Raw genomic sequence first — 18,938 nt, forward strand, 5'->3', positions numbered from 1 at the left:
TTGTTTCGCTCGAAATGACGCTCGTTGTATCTCGAACGAATATATTCTGATTTCGTCTATATGTCACGATACGAACAAAGCGATTTCGCTTCACGAACAATAATTTGGAATATTATCTATGACGCTATTAAAATTTATTATAAGAGTCGAGACGATATTCTTTTAATTATATATATATATATATATATTTTTAACGATGATTGTTGGACACGCTGTGTGTATTAGCTGTCTCCGTTCGCTATTGTCGATGATGAAATGTTCAAACTGATTATTGCGCTGCGTGTGTCGTACGTACCGTTATACCGCTGACAATATACGCGATACAGATTTGACATGCGCCGATGGATGCATTGCGCCGCTGTCCAACGATCCGCCGACATTTCCATCAAATTGATCGTTGCTATAATCAAACCGATGTATTTTGTTTCCAATATCTCCGGGGCGTGTCGCGTAACCGCGAATCAACGATCGCATTATCCGTCAGGTTTTTTTTTTTTTTTCGCGTCGGACGCGCGATCCCTTTCGGCCGAATCTTTACTTAACATTACGCACGATACATGTCATCTCGTTGGATGCATTCGGCTAGTTGTTATAGATTATGTTATTACGTTACGAGATCTGAAGCTTGTGATTTAGTTTGTGCGCTTTCTCCTCGGATATGATACCGCATTAAAAGCAGTCGTCAAGTTCAGTGTTGGATTATTATCCCATCTGAATTACAAGCAACGTAATTTGCGTAATTTGCATTCGTCGAGCAAGCGCGGCCCTTTCGCAGATTTCGCGGAGGAGCGGATCGCGAAGGAGGCGATGGTGCCCCCCCCCCCGACGGCCCCCCCGCCTTTCTCATAACCTCGATCGTAAATAACCGTCCGTAAAACCCCGTCCTAGTTTCGCGGCGCTGAAACGATATCTCGGTGCAGCGGCGTGCTCGGCTTTCCCTTCCGTGCTCGGAGCGAGAAAGAGAGAGAAAGAAAGAAAGAGACGACTCTGCGATTATTCTCGAAGCGTCCGGTCTATCGCGATCATTTAATTCCTTTAATGCTCAGTGATCTCGGAAATGTTGCGATAATATTTTCCAACCCTTTGTATTAGATATATATATATTATAAAAAAATTTAACTTTTTATATATATAATTATTAATTTCTGCTTGTTTTTTTTTCCAAGTTGAAGATGAACGAAAGACTGATGCCGATTCGACGTTATTTGACGAGATATTCGTTTTCGCGCGATTATATGCCGCCGCGTCATTTTCCGTCTCTCCGCGACTTAAATCCAATCGGGTAAGAGAAGGCAAGAGCGGGTAGATTCCACATGAATAATTGAGCGCGAGTTTGCTGCCGTGAATGAAATCGAGGCGTGGCCGCCCCCGCCGGCCGTCTACGATCTACGATCGTGCGCGAGCGATCGCGAGAATAAGAGAGCCCGCGATATAAACCAGCTACTACTCTACCAGAGAGGCGCGAAGAGTAATTCGCAACTTTGTTCTAAAACTGCGAGTCGAGAGACTTGCGAGCAAAACTTGCGCGGGACGAATAATCAAGAAAGTAAAGTGTATTATGCAAAATATGCTATATATATATATATATATATATATATATATATATATATATATATTTATAGTGTGTCCTTCAATTAATTCGCTTCTGACAGCAAATTTACTTGTTTGAAATTAACGGCTCATTTTCAGAATTTCTAGAATAATTGACGAAACTTGGACCCTCTTGTCGAAAGAGAGATTAATATTTTTATTGTAATAATTCAAATTTATTTTTATTAAAAGGCGCATATTGCGTATATGCACGTGTGCGAATATATAGTAGTGCATGTAAAAAGCACCTGTTTCATATATTCCGAGCATGTCCAGGCACTTTTATTCCGCTATTCCCGCTGTTCATTTTCTACGCTCATGAATTTCGAACGCGGTGGATCACGGTAACTGGGTGAAAACGGGAGGAGGAGAAAGAGGAGGCAGAGCGCGAAGCAGACGAGGAGAACATAAAGGGGGGAAAAAGAAAAAAAAATCGGGAAGGGGATCGCGTGCTGGTCGGTCATTAAGTTTCTTCTCGCTCGGCACTCCGCGCCACATATTAACACCGGGATTTTCACTTATATTAGCCCCTTATCGCTTTATACTCTCCCTCCTTTCTAACAGGATGGGAGAAACGACGAACCTTTCGTTCCGCAATGGACTCGACCAATTCTTTTTATCCCGCGATCGTTTGCGATCGTAAATAAATCCGTAATAAATCAATCGCCCGTTGTTAGTTCGACGTGTAATAATTTTCTTTGCTAATTTCTTCGATAACACAAAAAAAAATACATCGCGATCTGCATTCATCCCGCTGTTAGATTCGTGTATCGGTGACGTTGCGAGAAATTAAAATATGAAAATTAATTGTAACAGTGTAAACTAATCATTTAAAGATGAAAAATTATAGCGATCATACAATAGTACACGCGTTGCATAAAATTAGATGAAATGAGAGTATAGTAAAATTCTCTGAACTTGAAAAGTTGTTTTATAAAGTTGTTATTGGAATGTTATAAGAATGTACAATTTTAATATTGCATGGTATATATCGTAATTATATAAATTGTTTTATATATATTACTTTCTTCTTTCTCGTCGCGTGCAATTTTGAATTGGTCTTACGTGTTCTTGCGTAATATTTTTATTCGTATTTTCATCCGTCGTCGTCGCGAGAAACGGCCGAACGAGGGAGGGAGCCTCGGATTGGTATTTCGAGAGGACAGGGATATCTTCCTCTCGTCTTCTGATATAATATTTCCGCTCGGCAAAGTTTATCGTGACTCGTAGTATCGCGATAACGACAACTGTCGTTAGTACACGAATTATCCCTTGTGCATGGGGCGAAGACTCTCTCTAACGCGGTATACGTCTTCTTTATTTTTAGGCGAAGTTTGCTTCAAAGGAATCCCGTGAGAGCAAGAACCGGAAACGTAGTTGGCAACAATTCCCTCTGGCAAACAACCGGGACGATCTTTTACATCACCCGGAGAATAGAAATTTCGGGGATAAAGATCGACTGGGAATTTATATGTGAGTAAACGAATGCAATTATATAAATATTAAACAATATAGGAAACTAATATGTTGAGTATATAAGTTCCGACTGCATCGGTCAATAAGTAATCGTACGTAATTAAACTTTTGCTTTTCGCACCGTATAAATAGTAATGGCTTTTTTGCCATCACGTTTTTTATCCCGATGCCTGATTTTAGTGACGAACCGGGAGTTTCGCGTTTAACTCGACGGATTAGCCTCGGTTGTAACCGCGCATCAGCTCATTTGCATAATTCGTGTTTTATCGACACACGACGATTAATATCCGCTTAGCGACGTTAATGTGACCGGATCGTTAATTTGTCTCATCGACATTTCATACGATATTCGCGATACTCGTGCTCGTATCGAGCGTGAAAAAGAGATCAGGCCTGCTGCAACAAGCTTGACGCAATTACGGTTGTCTCGCGCGTAGAGCCAATGACCTTGTTACTGATTGAATGCGATCGGAACGACGGCATGATTTGCACTTTGCGCAATCGTTTAACACACTTTCGTGCAGGCTCCATTGATAATTTACTCTTTCGCGCGATTAGCATGCCGCAATGCGCAAGCCAGTTCAACTCAGCATCATGTTGGAATATAAAACAAAAGTATAAGAGGTAGATTCATTGCTATTCACAATTTTTATGCTATACTCGTAAGATATATGATCGGAGACAAGTATTACTGTAAAAAAAGAAACACACAGGAATTGAAAATTATTTTCCAAAGTAAAAAAAGTACTTTAGTATTACAATCAATCATGACTTGCAATAAATCCATATATATGTATTCTTTAATGACTATAAATCCATTTTGTTCAAGTTACATATAATAAGAATTGGATTGTTTCTGCGTTTATATATTCGATTCTACTTAACTGTTATAAAGTATCTATCTTTGAGATATCTTAAACTGATGTTCTCTCTATCCGACAGTCTAAATATCAACATGATATTACATATATTTTAATGCATTTAATTATATTTAATTATATTAATATATAATTATTGTATATTAATAATTATTTGTATAATTAAATGTAAGATTATATATATATACACAATATATAATTATTTGTTTTTCGCGTAAATATTGCTGCCGTAAGAAGAAATTTTAAGCTTGGAACTCAACATCGCACAGTTATATTAATGATAGTTGTTAATTACTAATGACAGTCACATGATATTACACGGATTATAAAATGGACCTCTTGTCCGCGGCAGGTGAATTTCTTGCCTGTATTTTGCCGGCGATGCGGTTAAACTATATTTAATTGGCGTTGAACTTTGAATGTCACGCGAGCAGTGAGAAGCGTAAATACAGCGCGGTTACGTGGGTGTGTATACGCGACATACTTGGTGCGGGTGCAATGTCTACACACACGAGCGGTTTTCGCAAATAAACGAACAACAAAAGGTACTTCACTCCCCTCCCCTATCCTCGGCGTGCTGCGATTTTTTCGCGGGATCTACGCGTGAGCTTGATGGCGAGTCTTCTACGTCTGGTTTATTGGCGCCACGCGTAAAGGACGACGCGCGAGTTTTTGTTGCGGTGATCGTTCAACGACATACAAACGTGAGATAACTTATTGAATTATTCATTAATGAAACATTTTTGTAAACGCTTTATAACATTGTACCAAAGTTCAAAATCGAAGCATAATATCCGTATTCATAGTCCGTCCTTGAGGAATAAGGATTCCTTGTTCCTCGTTCCACGTTTCATAAACTTTCCTTGACCGAACAAGGAATCTTATTGGCTCCCTTATCTCAAGGAAGGTCACGAGCTTCCTCGAGGAGCGATGCGACCTTTTTAGCAGACGATACGCAGAATATAATCAAATATAACCTCCAAAAGTTAGTTTCGTTACATTTGTGGTTTTGTGGTTATTTGTTGTCGCGCTCTCAAACTGAAAGTTTATAAAGGAAAAAGGGATAATGGACAATGAATTTTTAAATGATTCTGACGATGGATTTGAAGACGAAAATCCAGAGAATCGGATTCTGTGGCGGATTCCGAAAAGATACATTCGCGATTGGGAAAATCCCGTGGAATTTTTTGAAGATACGAAAAAGTTTTCATATGTATTATATGAAATTAGTTGCAGGCAGCATAAAACGATGCTGCCTCCAGTCGGTCACTAAAAATCCCTCAAATATTCCTTCCTTCTGAAAGGGAGACTCGAGGTCTGCAGATTCAAGGAATCCTTCATGGAGGCTTCCTCCGTCCTTAAAATAAGGAAGGACTATGAATACGGGTATTAATCTCTCGTTGGAACGCGCATCGTTCTTTCAGTCCATTAATGCCAATTAATGCTTATTAGCGTCGCTTATTAACGTCACGTAACGTCGCAATTCCGTTTGTCGTTCTCGTGCACCGCGTTATCATGCGTAATCGATACGCGGACGAATTAATCACGTCGCCGACTAGCGCCCGATTATTAATAACAACGGCCTCACGCTTATCGAAATTAAATGAAACTCGTTAGAATTGTGCGTTTTACGTTGCGTTTCGTTTCGTATTATATTTATGATGCGCGGTCGGCAATCGTCCGAGTGAATTCCAGATATCGGAGAGAAATGGAAAGAGAGATGGGAGAAAGAGCGCGCGCGCACGCACGATGGTATGCACGCGAGGAGAGGTCGGGACCGAATAAATAAATAACAAATCCATATATCTTTCAGTTACGCGCGAGAGCCGTGCCATGCATCGTGCCGCGAAGCAATGTATCCGCAACGGTTGCACCGGGCGAGCGATGAAAAGAGGGTGGGTAGGGGGAAGGGGAGAGGAAAGGAGGAAGGTAGAGGTACGATTTGTGAGCTAGCAGCACCGGCTACATCGAATTTAAATTATCCCGCGCATCACGGATACACGACGAGCATTAAAAAGGGCACGTTAAGTGCTGCGAACGTACATGGACATATGTTTCAACCTTAATTTGCGCTGCCGGATCTTCCCATTACGTATTTGCTTTTACGCAGCCGCGCTTCGATTTTAGAGAGACGCGAGAATAAAAAACAAAATTCAACATAAATAAGTATGATTATGAAAGCGAAGACATAAAAAAATATGTAAATTATATTCCGAGAGGCAAAAAGTTTAGGAAAAGAGCTGTTGCCTCTTCTGGGGGGGAAAAAAAAAGTCTATTTATTTAGAAGAAATATGCAGAAGAAAATTAATCTTTACACATTTTTTTGAATATTATCTTCTTATTAATATTATCTACGATCTTTTATATTACTAATAAATGCTGTAGAATTATTATTATTTACTATTTGCAGTACATATTAATAATTATATATATATAAAAAAAAAAAACACTACAACTATATGCTTCTGAGTGAGTTTTAGGACAGTTTCTTCTCCATTAATTCCGAGTACTTTTGAGAGACGACCAAAAGATTTATAAGTGTCTCGTAGAGGAACTCATGTCCGTTCGGCTTCGTGAAAAGACTCTCTTCGGCTATTGAGAGGCCTTTCAGAACATTCGCGATCGTTTTCGTATCGGGTACGTCTCTCAGGTCCTTTCAATGTGTTTGGAACAAAAAAGCGCCGCGCCGCCGTCGCCGCCGAACTTGCTCGTCCCGACGCGCAACACCTGTTGAATCATTAACCCGTCTGCGAGCTTAACGAGGACGCAGGTAAGTCGGTGAATGACACGGTCGTGCGGTACACGTTTACGACCTGTCTGTCTAATTGCCACGCACATTCGCTTTTAAAAGCATTGCGACAAACGATCGTCGGCTCTGTTTGTATGTCTGCTGCAGTTACAACGGCAACGTGTATTACTGCAATAACTTTAATCGAATCTAATCGTAATAAGATGACAATGAAATTTTGTAAAAATTTGAAAATAGTTTTTTAGTTATAGATAAAATAAATTCATAAATAATTTTTAGAAGATAAGAATTCTCCCCCCCCCCCCCCCCCCAAGAACAATTACTCGAAACTTTTCGAGTATATTATTAAATTTTCGAAAATACATTTATTATTTTCTCTTATATATATGTAAAATCAATATGTTTGCTTAGTCATATAGGAACATTAATTTTGAATGTCCTTGTGAAGAATCCCAATCGACCCTTCCGTAGTCTTTCGAACCCTCGTTCTGGTAAACAGCTCGGCCTTTCTTCCCCTAAAAATCCTTGAAATAATCGGCAAAATTGCGGTAAACGTTAAGATAAAACGATAGAGAGAGAGAGAGGGAGAATGTTACGGAACGCCGAATAAAGTGTTGGTTCGCTATTTATATGAAACCATCAGTTTCGAAATCAGCCGTCTATATCTTCGTAACGTTTACTCATCGTTTTGTTCGTCTTATTCATTTTGTCTTTTTGCGAGTTTCTTTTTGTCCCGACATTGTTCGACGTTAACGAAGGAAGTTTGGCGTTTACTTCGACTCATTCTCCCTTATTCGTCATCGTGTTTGCTGACGCGATTTCGTATATCTTTTTATTTTCTTATATTTTTCATTAAGATTTCGCGTAATTAAAAAAATGATTATTGATTCGATCATCTTTACAACATCATTAATAATCGACACGCAATACACACGATTATAATAATCTATATGTATTATTGATCATCGATATTACATTACAAAGCTTTTATTTTCACGCACTGATAATCTTCCAATATTATATCGAATCGCGAATAGGATAATCATCGATATTTCTATAACCCCTATCGAGCTAGCCCCCCCACCTTGCAAAAATAAAAAAACAAATAGCGTACAATTATGAGCTATTTATGAGCTTTCATACCCCGCAAATTAAAAATTTTGAGCTCGTTGCACTACACAGGAATTTAATATTTATGGTGGTGGGGGGGCTGAGTCGATATCGACTCAGCCCCCCCACCACTTAAAAATAAAAATATTCAATCAATCTTTGCGGCAGAATTAGGAGCTATTTATGAGCTTTTAAGCTAATATAGTTTTAACTTTTGAGCTCATCCCCTTAACCCATAAAATCACCCTACGTCTTCCCGGCACAAGAGAGAACTATACTCAAAATCAAAGAAATTAATTATTTTCCGACTAAATATTGTTTATCGATTTATGAGCTCGTAAAATACGCGAATTTCGATTATTGAGCTACAACCCTTTTACAATAAAACCACCTCACATCTCCCCGGCACAAGAGATAACTATACTTAAAATGAAGGAAATTAATTATTTCCCAATTAAATATTGTTCATCAATTTATGAGCTCGTAAAATACGCGAATTTCGATTGCTAGCTCGATAGGGGTAATTCTATATCCGGGGATTTGGAACAGGAGGTCTATTAGCCGCAAATTACCTTAAATGCGTGTCGATAATGATGTAACGAGACGAATGATGCCGGCGACGATTATCTTCAGGATTGATATTCAACCGATAAGTGCGAAATAATCGAGGAAAGATTTCGCGTAAACGACTCTATTATGCTTGCCGCTCGAACGATCGATGCATTTGCTTCGCTGCGGTGCGATAAATCGGATCGCGTTTGCGCGCTTTGCCCTATTTTGCCCCTCGTTAAAAAGTTTACCGTCTCTCTCTCTCTCCCCTTCTCTTTTACCTCGTATCTTGTACATTTGCCTTTTGAGCATCGTCCGGTGATTTAAACGGCGCTGAGGTTGGACCTGGACGCGTATTACGCTTGTCGCGATAATAATTGCTGAACGTTTTATAAAGGATCAAGCAACCTCGTTGCTTTCCTCTTCTTCCTTCTACTTCGCTTTATTTTCCGTCGTCCCTTTTTCGCTTTTCATGGTTGGCGTATGTTGGCGAAGGCGACGGTAATAGCGAGAGAGAGAGAGAGAGAGAGAGAGAGAGAGAGAGAGAGAGAGAGAGAGAGAGGAAGGGGGGAAGGGATGAGAGAAAGAGAGAATGGGACGTGCTGCTCGACGTTGTTCTTATTATACGATACGAGGGATATTCGCTGTGCATTCTCGTTGTGCTCGCGCACATGTACAATGTACCGCAATAACGCCGTCCAAAAGTCAGTTCTATTCCACGGAAATAGATGGAACTCGCCGCTCGGGTCTCACTTATCAAGTCCCGTAGATTTAAACGGAAACGTGATATATTTATATCTATCTACGTGTCTTTCGGCATTATTATTGGTACAAAGTCGCGTCCGGACCAAGCAAACAAGTACCAACTATCGCAAACTAATATCAATGAACGAGAAAGAGATACTTTATTAGATGAAAATAATTTTTTAGAAAATTATTAATTAAATGACTTTTTTTTTTTTTTATATATATCGTTCATTGATATTCGTTTGTGATCGTTTGTTTATATCGCACAATCACGCGCTGTATATCTAAATCTTTCTTGTGTAAACTCCGTCGATATCTCGGTGTGACGAGATACTCGAGTCATATTTTCCTTACTCCATTCTTTATTATCTACAAAGATATCTGCTGGGACTACGATAATCCTATATCTGTAGAGAGCGAATTCTCGTTCTTCGCGCGAATGTTTTACGCGTTAGAAAATTTGAAATTCTTGTCTTAGGAGTTAAACGCTCATCACCGGGGCGATGTCCAATGAGAGAGGAAGGGGGATGTGCGTGCGTGCCTGCATGCATGCATGGTGTATGCGTGCGCGTCTCCCGCGTGTGCGATGCGTCATTCCGGTTGAAACGTACCACGCGGGAGGAGATGCACGCGTGGGGTGAACGCACTCGCATGCAGCACGCGCACAGAAGAGAAAGAGAAAGAGAAGGAGGGAGAAACCATAGCGACCGCGACAGGAAGGTGAATGAAATGAGAGAGAGAGAGAGAGAGAGAGAGAGAGAGAGAGAGAGAGAGAGAGAGAGAAACAAATGGGATAGAAAGGGGCTAGACAGCGAGAGAGGAAGAATGTTGGAGAAATTGTAAAAGACGAGCGGCCATCGATCCGAACTGCACTCCCCGGCGTATCCGTAACGGAGAAGGGTTTGGTCGTTTGAACACCCTCTTCGCCCTCTTCATAGCCGACTGAACATTTCCGACGCGAGTTTATCTTGTCTTCTCAGTTTCGGCTTGATTGATAACGCGAATGAAACGTAAGCCGTACCTGACACAATTCTGTTTCTTATTATTCGATGATAAGCTGCACATGCGATATCGAATCCTCGAAATTGTTTAATTATCTAATTATCGTTTAATTATTTATTAATTTTATTTTTAATTTATTACTATTATCGTTTAATCATTTAATTAACGATGCGAGTGAAAAAGTATTGTTTTGTATGGAATTTTTAAGAAATTGAGAATTTCTTCAACGAGTCAACAAGCGATTTTCCCATTACTTGAAATGTGTACAATTACAGCTTATTGTTGTTTTTACAATATATTGTTCGATGAAGTATACTGACAGATAATATTGTTAATGCGCAGAGAATACTGTAATGTGTACAGAGCTTGTCTTGTAATTTATGGCGTAGTTACCCAACTGCCGATCGAGTTTACAATTGTCGGTATCGGTATTGATTGGAACTTCTGACCCTCGTGGGAGACGGAACCCGCGCTCTAAGTTTACCGTGATACTATTCGTACAATAGTTATAGAGAATGGCGTTGATTGGAATTTAGAAGTAATTGTCCAATAGGATCAAACATCTGGCCTTTTCCATCTTTCCATTATTACATCCGTAATGATGCATATCGATTTGTATATGGATAATTATTATTGTAACGTTAATCGATGAATGAGAGATTAAAGTCAAAACATGACGCGTAAGGTATAACGATTATACGAAGAATTATCTGTTTGTCGACGATGAAGAAATTAGGAAAGTTATAATGAGCGGAAATGAGACCGTAAGCAAAATTTTAGCATAAGAAAGCAGTTCATATTTCGATCCAATTTACCGGCTATTATGTTATTATTCGGAGCGTAATAAGGGGGACAAGATATAATGGAATAGCATTTGTTTGCTCCTGGTTATGAATATTTATCGTGAAAACTTTTACTTTTCTCAAAGTCGGGTGCCACATAGATTCACATCGGGACGAGAATGAACGCATTGTATCGCGTGTAATGAAATTATTACGCGCAACACATATATAGTTGCAAGTATCGCCCATGATAGGATAAAGCGCAAACGGATTCGACGGTGCGCAGCGTTATGATTAACGATAACAGCTGCGTTTACCGATGGTGGGAACGTGGAATACACTTTTTGCATTTATTCGTGACCGCGCGGTGAGCTTCGTTTTATTTATCACGCGAGATACACAGCGTCTGGTTTCTCTCGTCGTTGTGTAGGTTTGTCCGCTAAGCTCGTTGAATGGAATTGAAAAAGTTGCGATATATTTTTCAGTTTTGTTGAAAGGCAAATATTGAGATACACACAACGCATATATTCGGAGCGCGTCTCGCCGCGTGTCGCGCGGAATAAATCGTCGCGCGATCGGATATATTTCTCGTCGAATCTCTCAGCGGACGGGCTAAATGTGTAAAACGTAACGTCGCGTCGGCGCGGATTTGTTCCAGTTAATTTTGCATTTCGCTTATATAAATCTGTAAATAATATTATTTTCGATCCCGTATTATTCGAGGATGTCTCTCGAAAAATATTATGAAAAATGTTACGTTATAAAAACAAAGCTTCTATAAAGAAATATTTTAATTTGAAAAGGAATAAGAAACGCATAATCGGAGAAAAATTTTCGTATACAATGTACGAGTTTTTATTATCTTTTATGAGCGTTTTTTTTTATTTTTAGCTTTTCTTCAATAGAATGCGATAATTTTATGAATTTTTTTAGTATTATTACGAGTTGATAAAATATTGAATCTATTCGACTCGAAGATTTGACGAATTTTTGTTTCGATTTCCGGTGTTCGAACTTTGCTCGGTAATTAAATCCGACGCTTGATCAGTGCACGGTATGTACTCGGGAGTCTGTGAGCTCTGAGCTCGTAAAGTTCACAAACTGTCGAAAGCGAACCAATTATCTTAACTAATTAGCCATTCGGGCTTCGGGAGCCTTAGACTTCGCCAAGTGATCACGACTATTGCGCCAACAGGAACGGAAACGAGACTAGAATGAGATGTATTGCAGAAGAAAAGAGAGAGATAGATAGAGAGAGAGAGAGAAATAAATAGAAACAAGAATCCGTATTAAATGTAAACTTAAGGTACTTGCGCGGAGCTTTATCTCGGTGATTTAATATTGTATGTCAAGACCTTAAATTGCGCTTGTGTGTAACGATTCGCGCGCTGCGTTATTTTCATCGCATATATACATATGGTACATCATACTCTGTACTTGCTTTTATAGCGCCAGTTTGTAATCTCTCTGCTCGTTACCGCGTCTTTTTGTCGCTCCGCGTCGCGTCGAGAACAGGATCGGTGCGCGCGCGCGACGTTAATTAATATCCGCGAGAGACTGAACGGGGGTAGGCGGCCTCCTGGCCAGAAGTACACCGTTTTCAGGGCGAAGAAATCCTTATTGTAGGATTAAATACAGAGTATTTAAACCGCGAGGGATCTCAAAATGACGATGTCATAGTCGACTTAATATCGCACGCGGACGCTGTAATCGCGATAATTGTGCGCTCTCGCGAGCGAGAAATACCGAATCGATGTAATTTATCGTATCGCACATTTGCGCCAACGAACGAAACAATTTGTCGCGCACAGGCGAATATATCATTTCGCTTCCTGGCAATTATTTTAACGATCATGCGCGTGGTTTGTTCCAATTCCAATTAATCCAATCTCAATTAATTAACACGAGTATATTTGAGTCGGATAATTTTAAGTAGTATAATCTTTGTTTTTTTTTTTCGTATGAATTTATATTTTTATTATGATTGATTATTTAATGTAATATCTATTAATGTACATTTATACATATGCAACTACAAATTGATAAATAATTATATATTATAAATAAACTAAAGAAAAAGAAAGAGAGAGAGAGGAAACGTAAATGACGGCTATTCTCGATCGATTACGGCTACGAATCGATTTGCGGTTACCGGAGTTCTACAAGCAGCAGCTGGGCTGGACCTAAGAGAGAGGGGATTGGGGAGTCGAGGGGAACGAAGGGTCGGAGTTTCGCTTAACACAACGAACTATGCTATGCACTAATGCATAAACATAGCGCGTGCTTCCGGGCTTGCCGACAGAAGCGATTTCCGTATAGTTGCCTGTACCAATTAGCATCTACGACGATTAAACACGATACCGAGAACTAATTCATGAAAGATAGTCGAAGAACCAACATTCCATTTGATTTTGCATCGAGCTTTACCTTCATTTATATCATGCAGGTGCTTGATTAATTATATTTAATGTTTAATGCAAAATGAAGAAACATTAATATGAAAATAAGAAAGAGGTGGTTGCGTATTTGAAAGATTAAAATACTTGGTTTAAAACATCGTATTTTTTTTATATTTATTATAATATATGTATATATCATGCTTCTTCTTACAAGGAAGCTTTTTTTTCTCTCTCTCGGTGACTCGCCCCAAATGTTTCCGGAAACGTTATAAAATAATAGCTCGCAAGGTTAACAGAGGCAAGAAATCTACGTCGATAGAAATACGCGGGATCGCGCGTGGCAATCGATTATTTCGCGGTTCGATAAATAACCGACTTTAAAGCGCTTGTTTAAACGAGCGATTATCACGAGTCTCTCGATGACGGTGCGTGAAAAAATTGCCACTAAAATTGCAGCCGTGAACAACTAGAATCGCAATTGTGCCATAAAATCGTTTGTGCTTGCCCCTGGCTGGCTAACTTTCAACGGTAATATTTTAGCGTGATTTATGCAATGTGTCTGAGCGTGACGGGAGGGGGAGGTTTGTTTATCAATTGAGAACTTGATCAATCGAGTGCACCGAGAATTAAATATCGAATCAATCGAAGAGCACAATTTCTCTGAAGAGTCGATAATTTTTTTACTTCGCCTTTCAGATCGTTCGACTGAAAGTTTATTAAAGTGTCAATAGCTTTTTATTAATATCTCCATCTATTCGTCGTGTTTTCGCGCGATAGATATTCAACCATTATATCGGAGAAAGAAAGAAGCTTGTAACTCGTCAAAAATGTCATTCCTCCGCACCGGAATATCGGATCTATCGCCAACATTTTTCTTTACGGTGATTTTCTTGCGAGGCAGTTCCGTCGACGACCTCGACAACGACGGAGACGACGAGGACGACGAGCATTAAGTAAGTTTCTGACGGGAAATCGATGTTTAAGCGCCATCGTGCACAGCGGCGGCTGCTACGGTAGATTGTGTAAGCTGGTTACAACGCGCATTGCACGTTATAACGTCGGTGGGCAGGCCAGGATCGTTTTACACTTGAGAGTACTATAAACGCGGTTTTTGCTGTAATAATGTTGTTTGTATAAGAATTTTTCAATTTTCGATTACGAGCAGAAATTTTCGAAAACGTAATTGATAAAAATCTATACGAAATTATTATCACAAATGCGAGAGTCGGTCAATATATCCTATTCTTGATGATTTCGCTTTTGGAAAAGTTACTTTTGGAATTAAATACGCTCTTACAATTATTATTATTAATTAGTTGATAGGAGATTTTATTAATTCTTAAAATAGCTATATACTCTTGAAATAAAATAAACTATTATTGTGAATTATAAATGAACTGTAGTCTCAAAAATACTTGAAATTAGAAGAGTAGAAAAGACTTGCTTGTGACATAAACTTTCCAACGTTATAAAGAAAGAATATTAAAAGATATATATTTATAGTTCTATATAAAATTTTTTATTAATATTATATTATTATATATTTATCGTGGGATACGAATATTATTTGAAAATGTTAAAACGATAAGATTGCTTAGACTCTATAAAGAAAGCAGCTCTGCTTAGCTAAATATTTTATTTTACAGTACATTTAAAGAAAAGCCACGTCTCGTCATTCTTTGCTCTGCCTCTTTAAAAGGTGATCGCAATTTTTATTAGTGAAATATGTGAAGCGATTTATCGTCGAGCGTGTTGAAAACGTGAAAATATCGCATTACGGAACTTGCGATGAAATAACAGGATTTGATGATGTTGTTCCGCGTAGCGAGACGAAAAACATCACAAGATTCGCCAGACGAACAACATCTATAAATAAAGTATAATATAATCGATTCGAATCGCTGGGATGATTGTTATACGGCGAACAACGAATAAAACAAGACTGGCGAATAAAATAGTTTCAAAAATGGAGAGAGAGAGAGAAGAGAAAAGCGAAAAAAAAAAACAGAAAAGAAAAAAAAAGGATTAAACAAAACGTATAACCAGGAAAATGGAAATGGCGGGGAAGGAAGCTGCGCGCGAGCGTACTGTGATAAATTGATAATTCCTCGATACGGTAAATCGCAATACGCGTTCAAAGTCGCCGTTGCAGCGCATAGTATACATTTTACAATCGTATCGCGCGTACACATACTATGCGCGGTATATACGCACTCGGAGAAACCACCGCCGGTGGAACAACGTGTGGTACTCTCGGCGAGATCGTATATTTCGGCGGTGGAAGCGCACCGACAAATTATTAAACGCGACCATCGGGGATTCGACTTGGCAAATTTTCCCGCGCGCGGGCTCTACACATTCGCTCGAGAACGATTAAAAGAGAGTGCGAATTTGCCGCTTCGCTGGATCGCGCGAGGGGCGAGATCTTTTGCTACCGGAAAAGACGCGCATCATCTCTCCTCCTCCGCGAAGAACGCTACTGGAATTATATTGTACACGAGATTGGCACGAAAATTACGGTGAACGTATTCGTGTTCGTCCCGTAACGGGTATTTGGGAATAGGTATAACCGTTTTTATAGGTATAGCCTAAATAACGGAAGGAGATGGTCAGATTGCGCGCTACTTCTCTCCTCGTTAATTTCGCAAATATTTTTTGACATTCGCGACTAACATTAGCATAACAAACATAACTGAGCATATTAGACTCTAAATAATAAATATCCACAAATAAATGAGATAATATTGTAACAATTTTTGCCCATCTACATAATGTTAAGTTCGTTGAAAAATATTTTATTCGCAAAGCGTGCACAGTCGGTCATTTGTAATTTAACCGTGGCATATTGACAAAGACGAATCAAAGATATTTCAAAGAGAGTTAAAAATTTGCCGCTATTTTTTTCTATTTAGTTTTAATCTTTTCAATCCTCTCTCGTTATTTGTTTAAAACTATTATAACTTTATGGAAAAAGTTGTTTAAAAAATTGGATAATATCTATCCGAAACATACATTCAGCATGTGTATGCATAAGATACTTATGTCTTCTTTAATTCAAATCTCGTTTTTATTCGCACCAGCAAATGTTATCGAGTAACGAGACGCGTTGAGTTTTTACTATCTATTTGCAAGTTAGTAAATAACACGTGCAATGCGCGAAGGCCATGTCTGAAGAGTTCCCTCATTCGGAAGCATATATATGCATTTTAAACGAGAGCATTACAATATTACGTCACCGTGTTACGCTCGTGGTTTACGTGCTTGATGCGCATAATATATCCCGGCAGCATACCGATGAAATAGCAGTGCTTTTAGCGAACGGGGAATAACAAATATGGCGTAATAAAGCAACGGGGGGGGGGGGGGATACATCGATTCGATAAAGCGATTCCCGGTAACTTGTTACTCGGACTCTGCTAGAAAATGTCTAAAAAGCCGGAACGCCTTTCGTTTGACTATTTCAAAATTTATATCTTCGTCACGTGCTCATACACGAAACGTCAAATACATTTCTTTCATTTTTGATTAATATACCATATCGCTTTGATTACAAATGCACGCGCATTATATTTGACGTTTTTAACTCTTCGATATTAGATAGCTAAAAAATTGTTCAACAAAATTCGTTATAGAGATTGTTATAAACAAAATTGCACCAATCGCGTAGAGTATCTGTGCGAACTATCGCAATAACGCAACGGCCGCTTCTAAAACGGATTCAACACAGGAAGCTTTACGCAAGATTTCGGACTTTATCGCGGACACAAAGGATGCACCACGCGGCATTCCTGCAGACTGGCTTTTGCAGTCGATCGAACGGGGAAATTTAGCGATCGGATCCTCTCTATGCGCCCTTTGAATTATCCGGGCCGTTATCCATCTACGAGAGTGTATAGATATAAGTATGTAACAGTTTAAAAAGAAATGCCTCTCTGTGAGGGAGCGTCCCTGCATAAAGAAACGGCAAAGGATGGGCGAAGGAGGCGATCGAGGAGAGAGAGAGAGAGAGAGAGAGAGAGAGAGAGAGAGAGAGAGAGAGAGGGAGAAAGGGCGGAAAATGGCGAAGCCATAGCGATAAACCGTACCCAGACTCTCTCGTTCACGCAATTTTGTGTTTCTTTCGATGTCGAATGTCGAAATTTTTATTGTGTTTTACGAATTCACATTGCGGCGATATTCGCAATAATATATTAATTTCGATTATTTTAATCGGTATTTACATAAATTTTTATACATTATAAAATATATCATGCCTTTCTCTCTCGCATACTACGAATTAATTTCTCTAGAATGTTGACATTTCATCTCTTCGTTTATATCGCATCTATATTTTTTACGCGCAAAATGTTTCTCTCTCTTTCCCTCTCAATAGGTTGTTTAAACATTTTTCTGAAATAAGCTAATCCCATTATTTATCCATTCAATTATATTGTTGACGGAAACCGGCACTCTTTCTGTTATGAATGAACATTGGATGCGGATTTAAGAAGAAATTTCTTATCGATCTTGTGCAGTTCGATTAACTTCGACTCGGTGCATTCCCGAAATCGGCGATTCAATTTCGCGCGTATTTCCCGTATGCCTCAGCCCTATCAAGCGTGCCCTCAAATTGAAAGTATCGATCCGATCGATATCGCACAAGCCGCAACGGCAGTTCGACTTTGCGCTCGTGCGAGTTCCGAAGAGAGGAGCATTTTGGTTTGTTGAAAAAGAAACAGAGAGAGAGAGAGAGAGAGAGAGAGAGAGAGAGAGAGAGAGAGAGAGAGAGAGAGACAGAAAGACAGAGAAAGAACGCCAAGGGAATCACGACAGTGAATTGTTTTCCGTGCGGTGATAAATTTATCATTCGGCGTGCGGCACAAGTTTATCGCTGAACCGAGGTGGAGAACGTTTTGTACGCTCGTTGAGGGGAGGGAGGAGGAATAAGGCGGCGCCGTGTACTTTCGCACCGGGTGTGCGTGTTCACATTGTTACTGTAAGCCGGTTGCGCGAGATCGAGAACTCGAAGCGCGTGCACGCTTCTCTTAAACTACTCGCTAACGCCTATGAATTATTTACCGCCGTCGTTATCGTTATCGTCCTCGTCCTCGTCCTTCTCCTCGTCGTCGTCGTTGTTCGCTTCACTCGATTCGATTCGATTCGATTCGATCCGCGATCGTGAATTCGACACGCGAACGATTTTTCCTCGCCCGAAATCGATTCCGTCGCTACGTGCTTTGCGGCTAATTCGCTCGCAAACGTATCCGTCGCGTTGGTCAGAGCTGCTATAAAGAGGAGAGAAGAGAAATAATAGGAGCGAGTGAAAGAGAGAATGATGAAAAGACTAGCCAAGGCCATCTCGCGCGGATAAAAGCCGAGCGCGCTTATTTATAACTATCCTCGTGACAGGAATAACCGCATGGCGCTTACAGTTTACAATCTACAGTAATACGCGAATTTCATTTTATGTATACGCGTATTTTAGCTTGATTTACTTCTTCTTTTACTTGTACGATGTTAAATTCGGTCGATCGATCGATCGTATCAGATCGATGTAAAATAGCTGTCAATCTTTTCTCACAACTGATACATTTGTTATAAATACATTGCTTTCAATAATAATTTTGCAACCCTAAATTAGGAACCGCGTCAACACATATAATTAAATCAATTAATA

At 39.5% G+C, this 18,938-nt stretch overlaps 1 protein-coding gene across 2 annotated transcripts in view; it reads left to right on the forward strand.

Annotated features, from left to right (window-relative positions):
• LOC138937472 (uncharacterized) overlaps nt 1-18,938 on the forward strand; it is a 174,329-nt gene that overhangs the window by 56,069 nt on the left and 99,322 nt on the right. Inside the window, exon 3 of one of the 2 annotated variants that reach the window (XM_070303789.1) lies at nt 2,918-3,063. The exons of the other annotated variant lie outside the window; for it this stretch is intronic. The gene's annotated coding sequence lies outside the window, so the exon portion shown is untranslated. The remainder of the gene's footprint in view (nt 1-2,917; nt 3,064-18,938) is intronic. 2 annotated transcript variants of the gene reach the window in all.

The sequence above is a fragment of the Polyergus mexicanus genome, unplaced genomic scaffold (genome assembly GCF_030449975.1).
Source record: "Polyergus mexicanus isolate NDT 795.1 unplaced genomic scaffold, iyPolMexi1.0 SCAF_11, whole genome shotgun sequence".
Taxonomy (NCBI): Eukaryota; Metazoa; Arthropoda; class Insecta; order Hymenoptera; family Formicidae; genus Polyergus; species Polyergus mexicanus.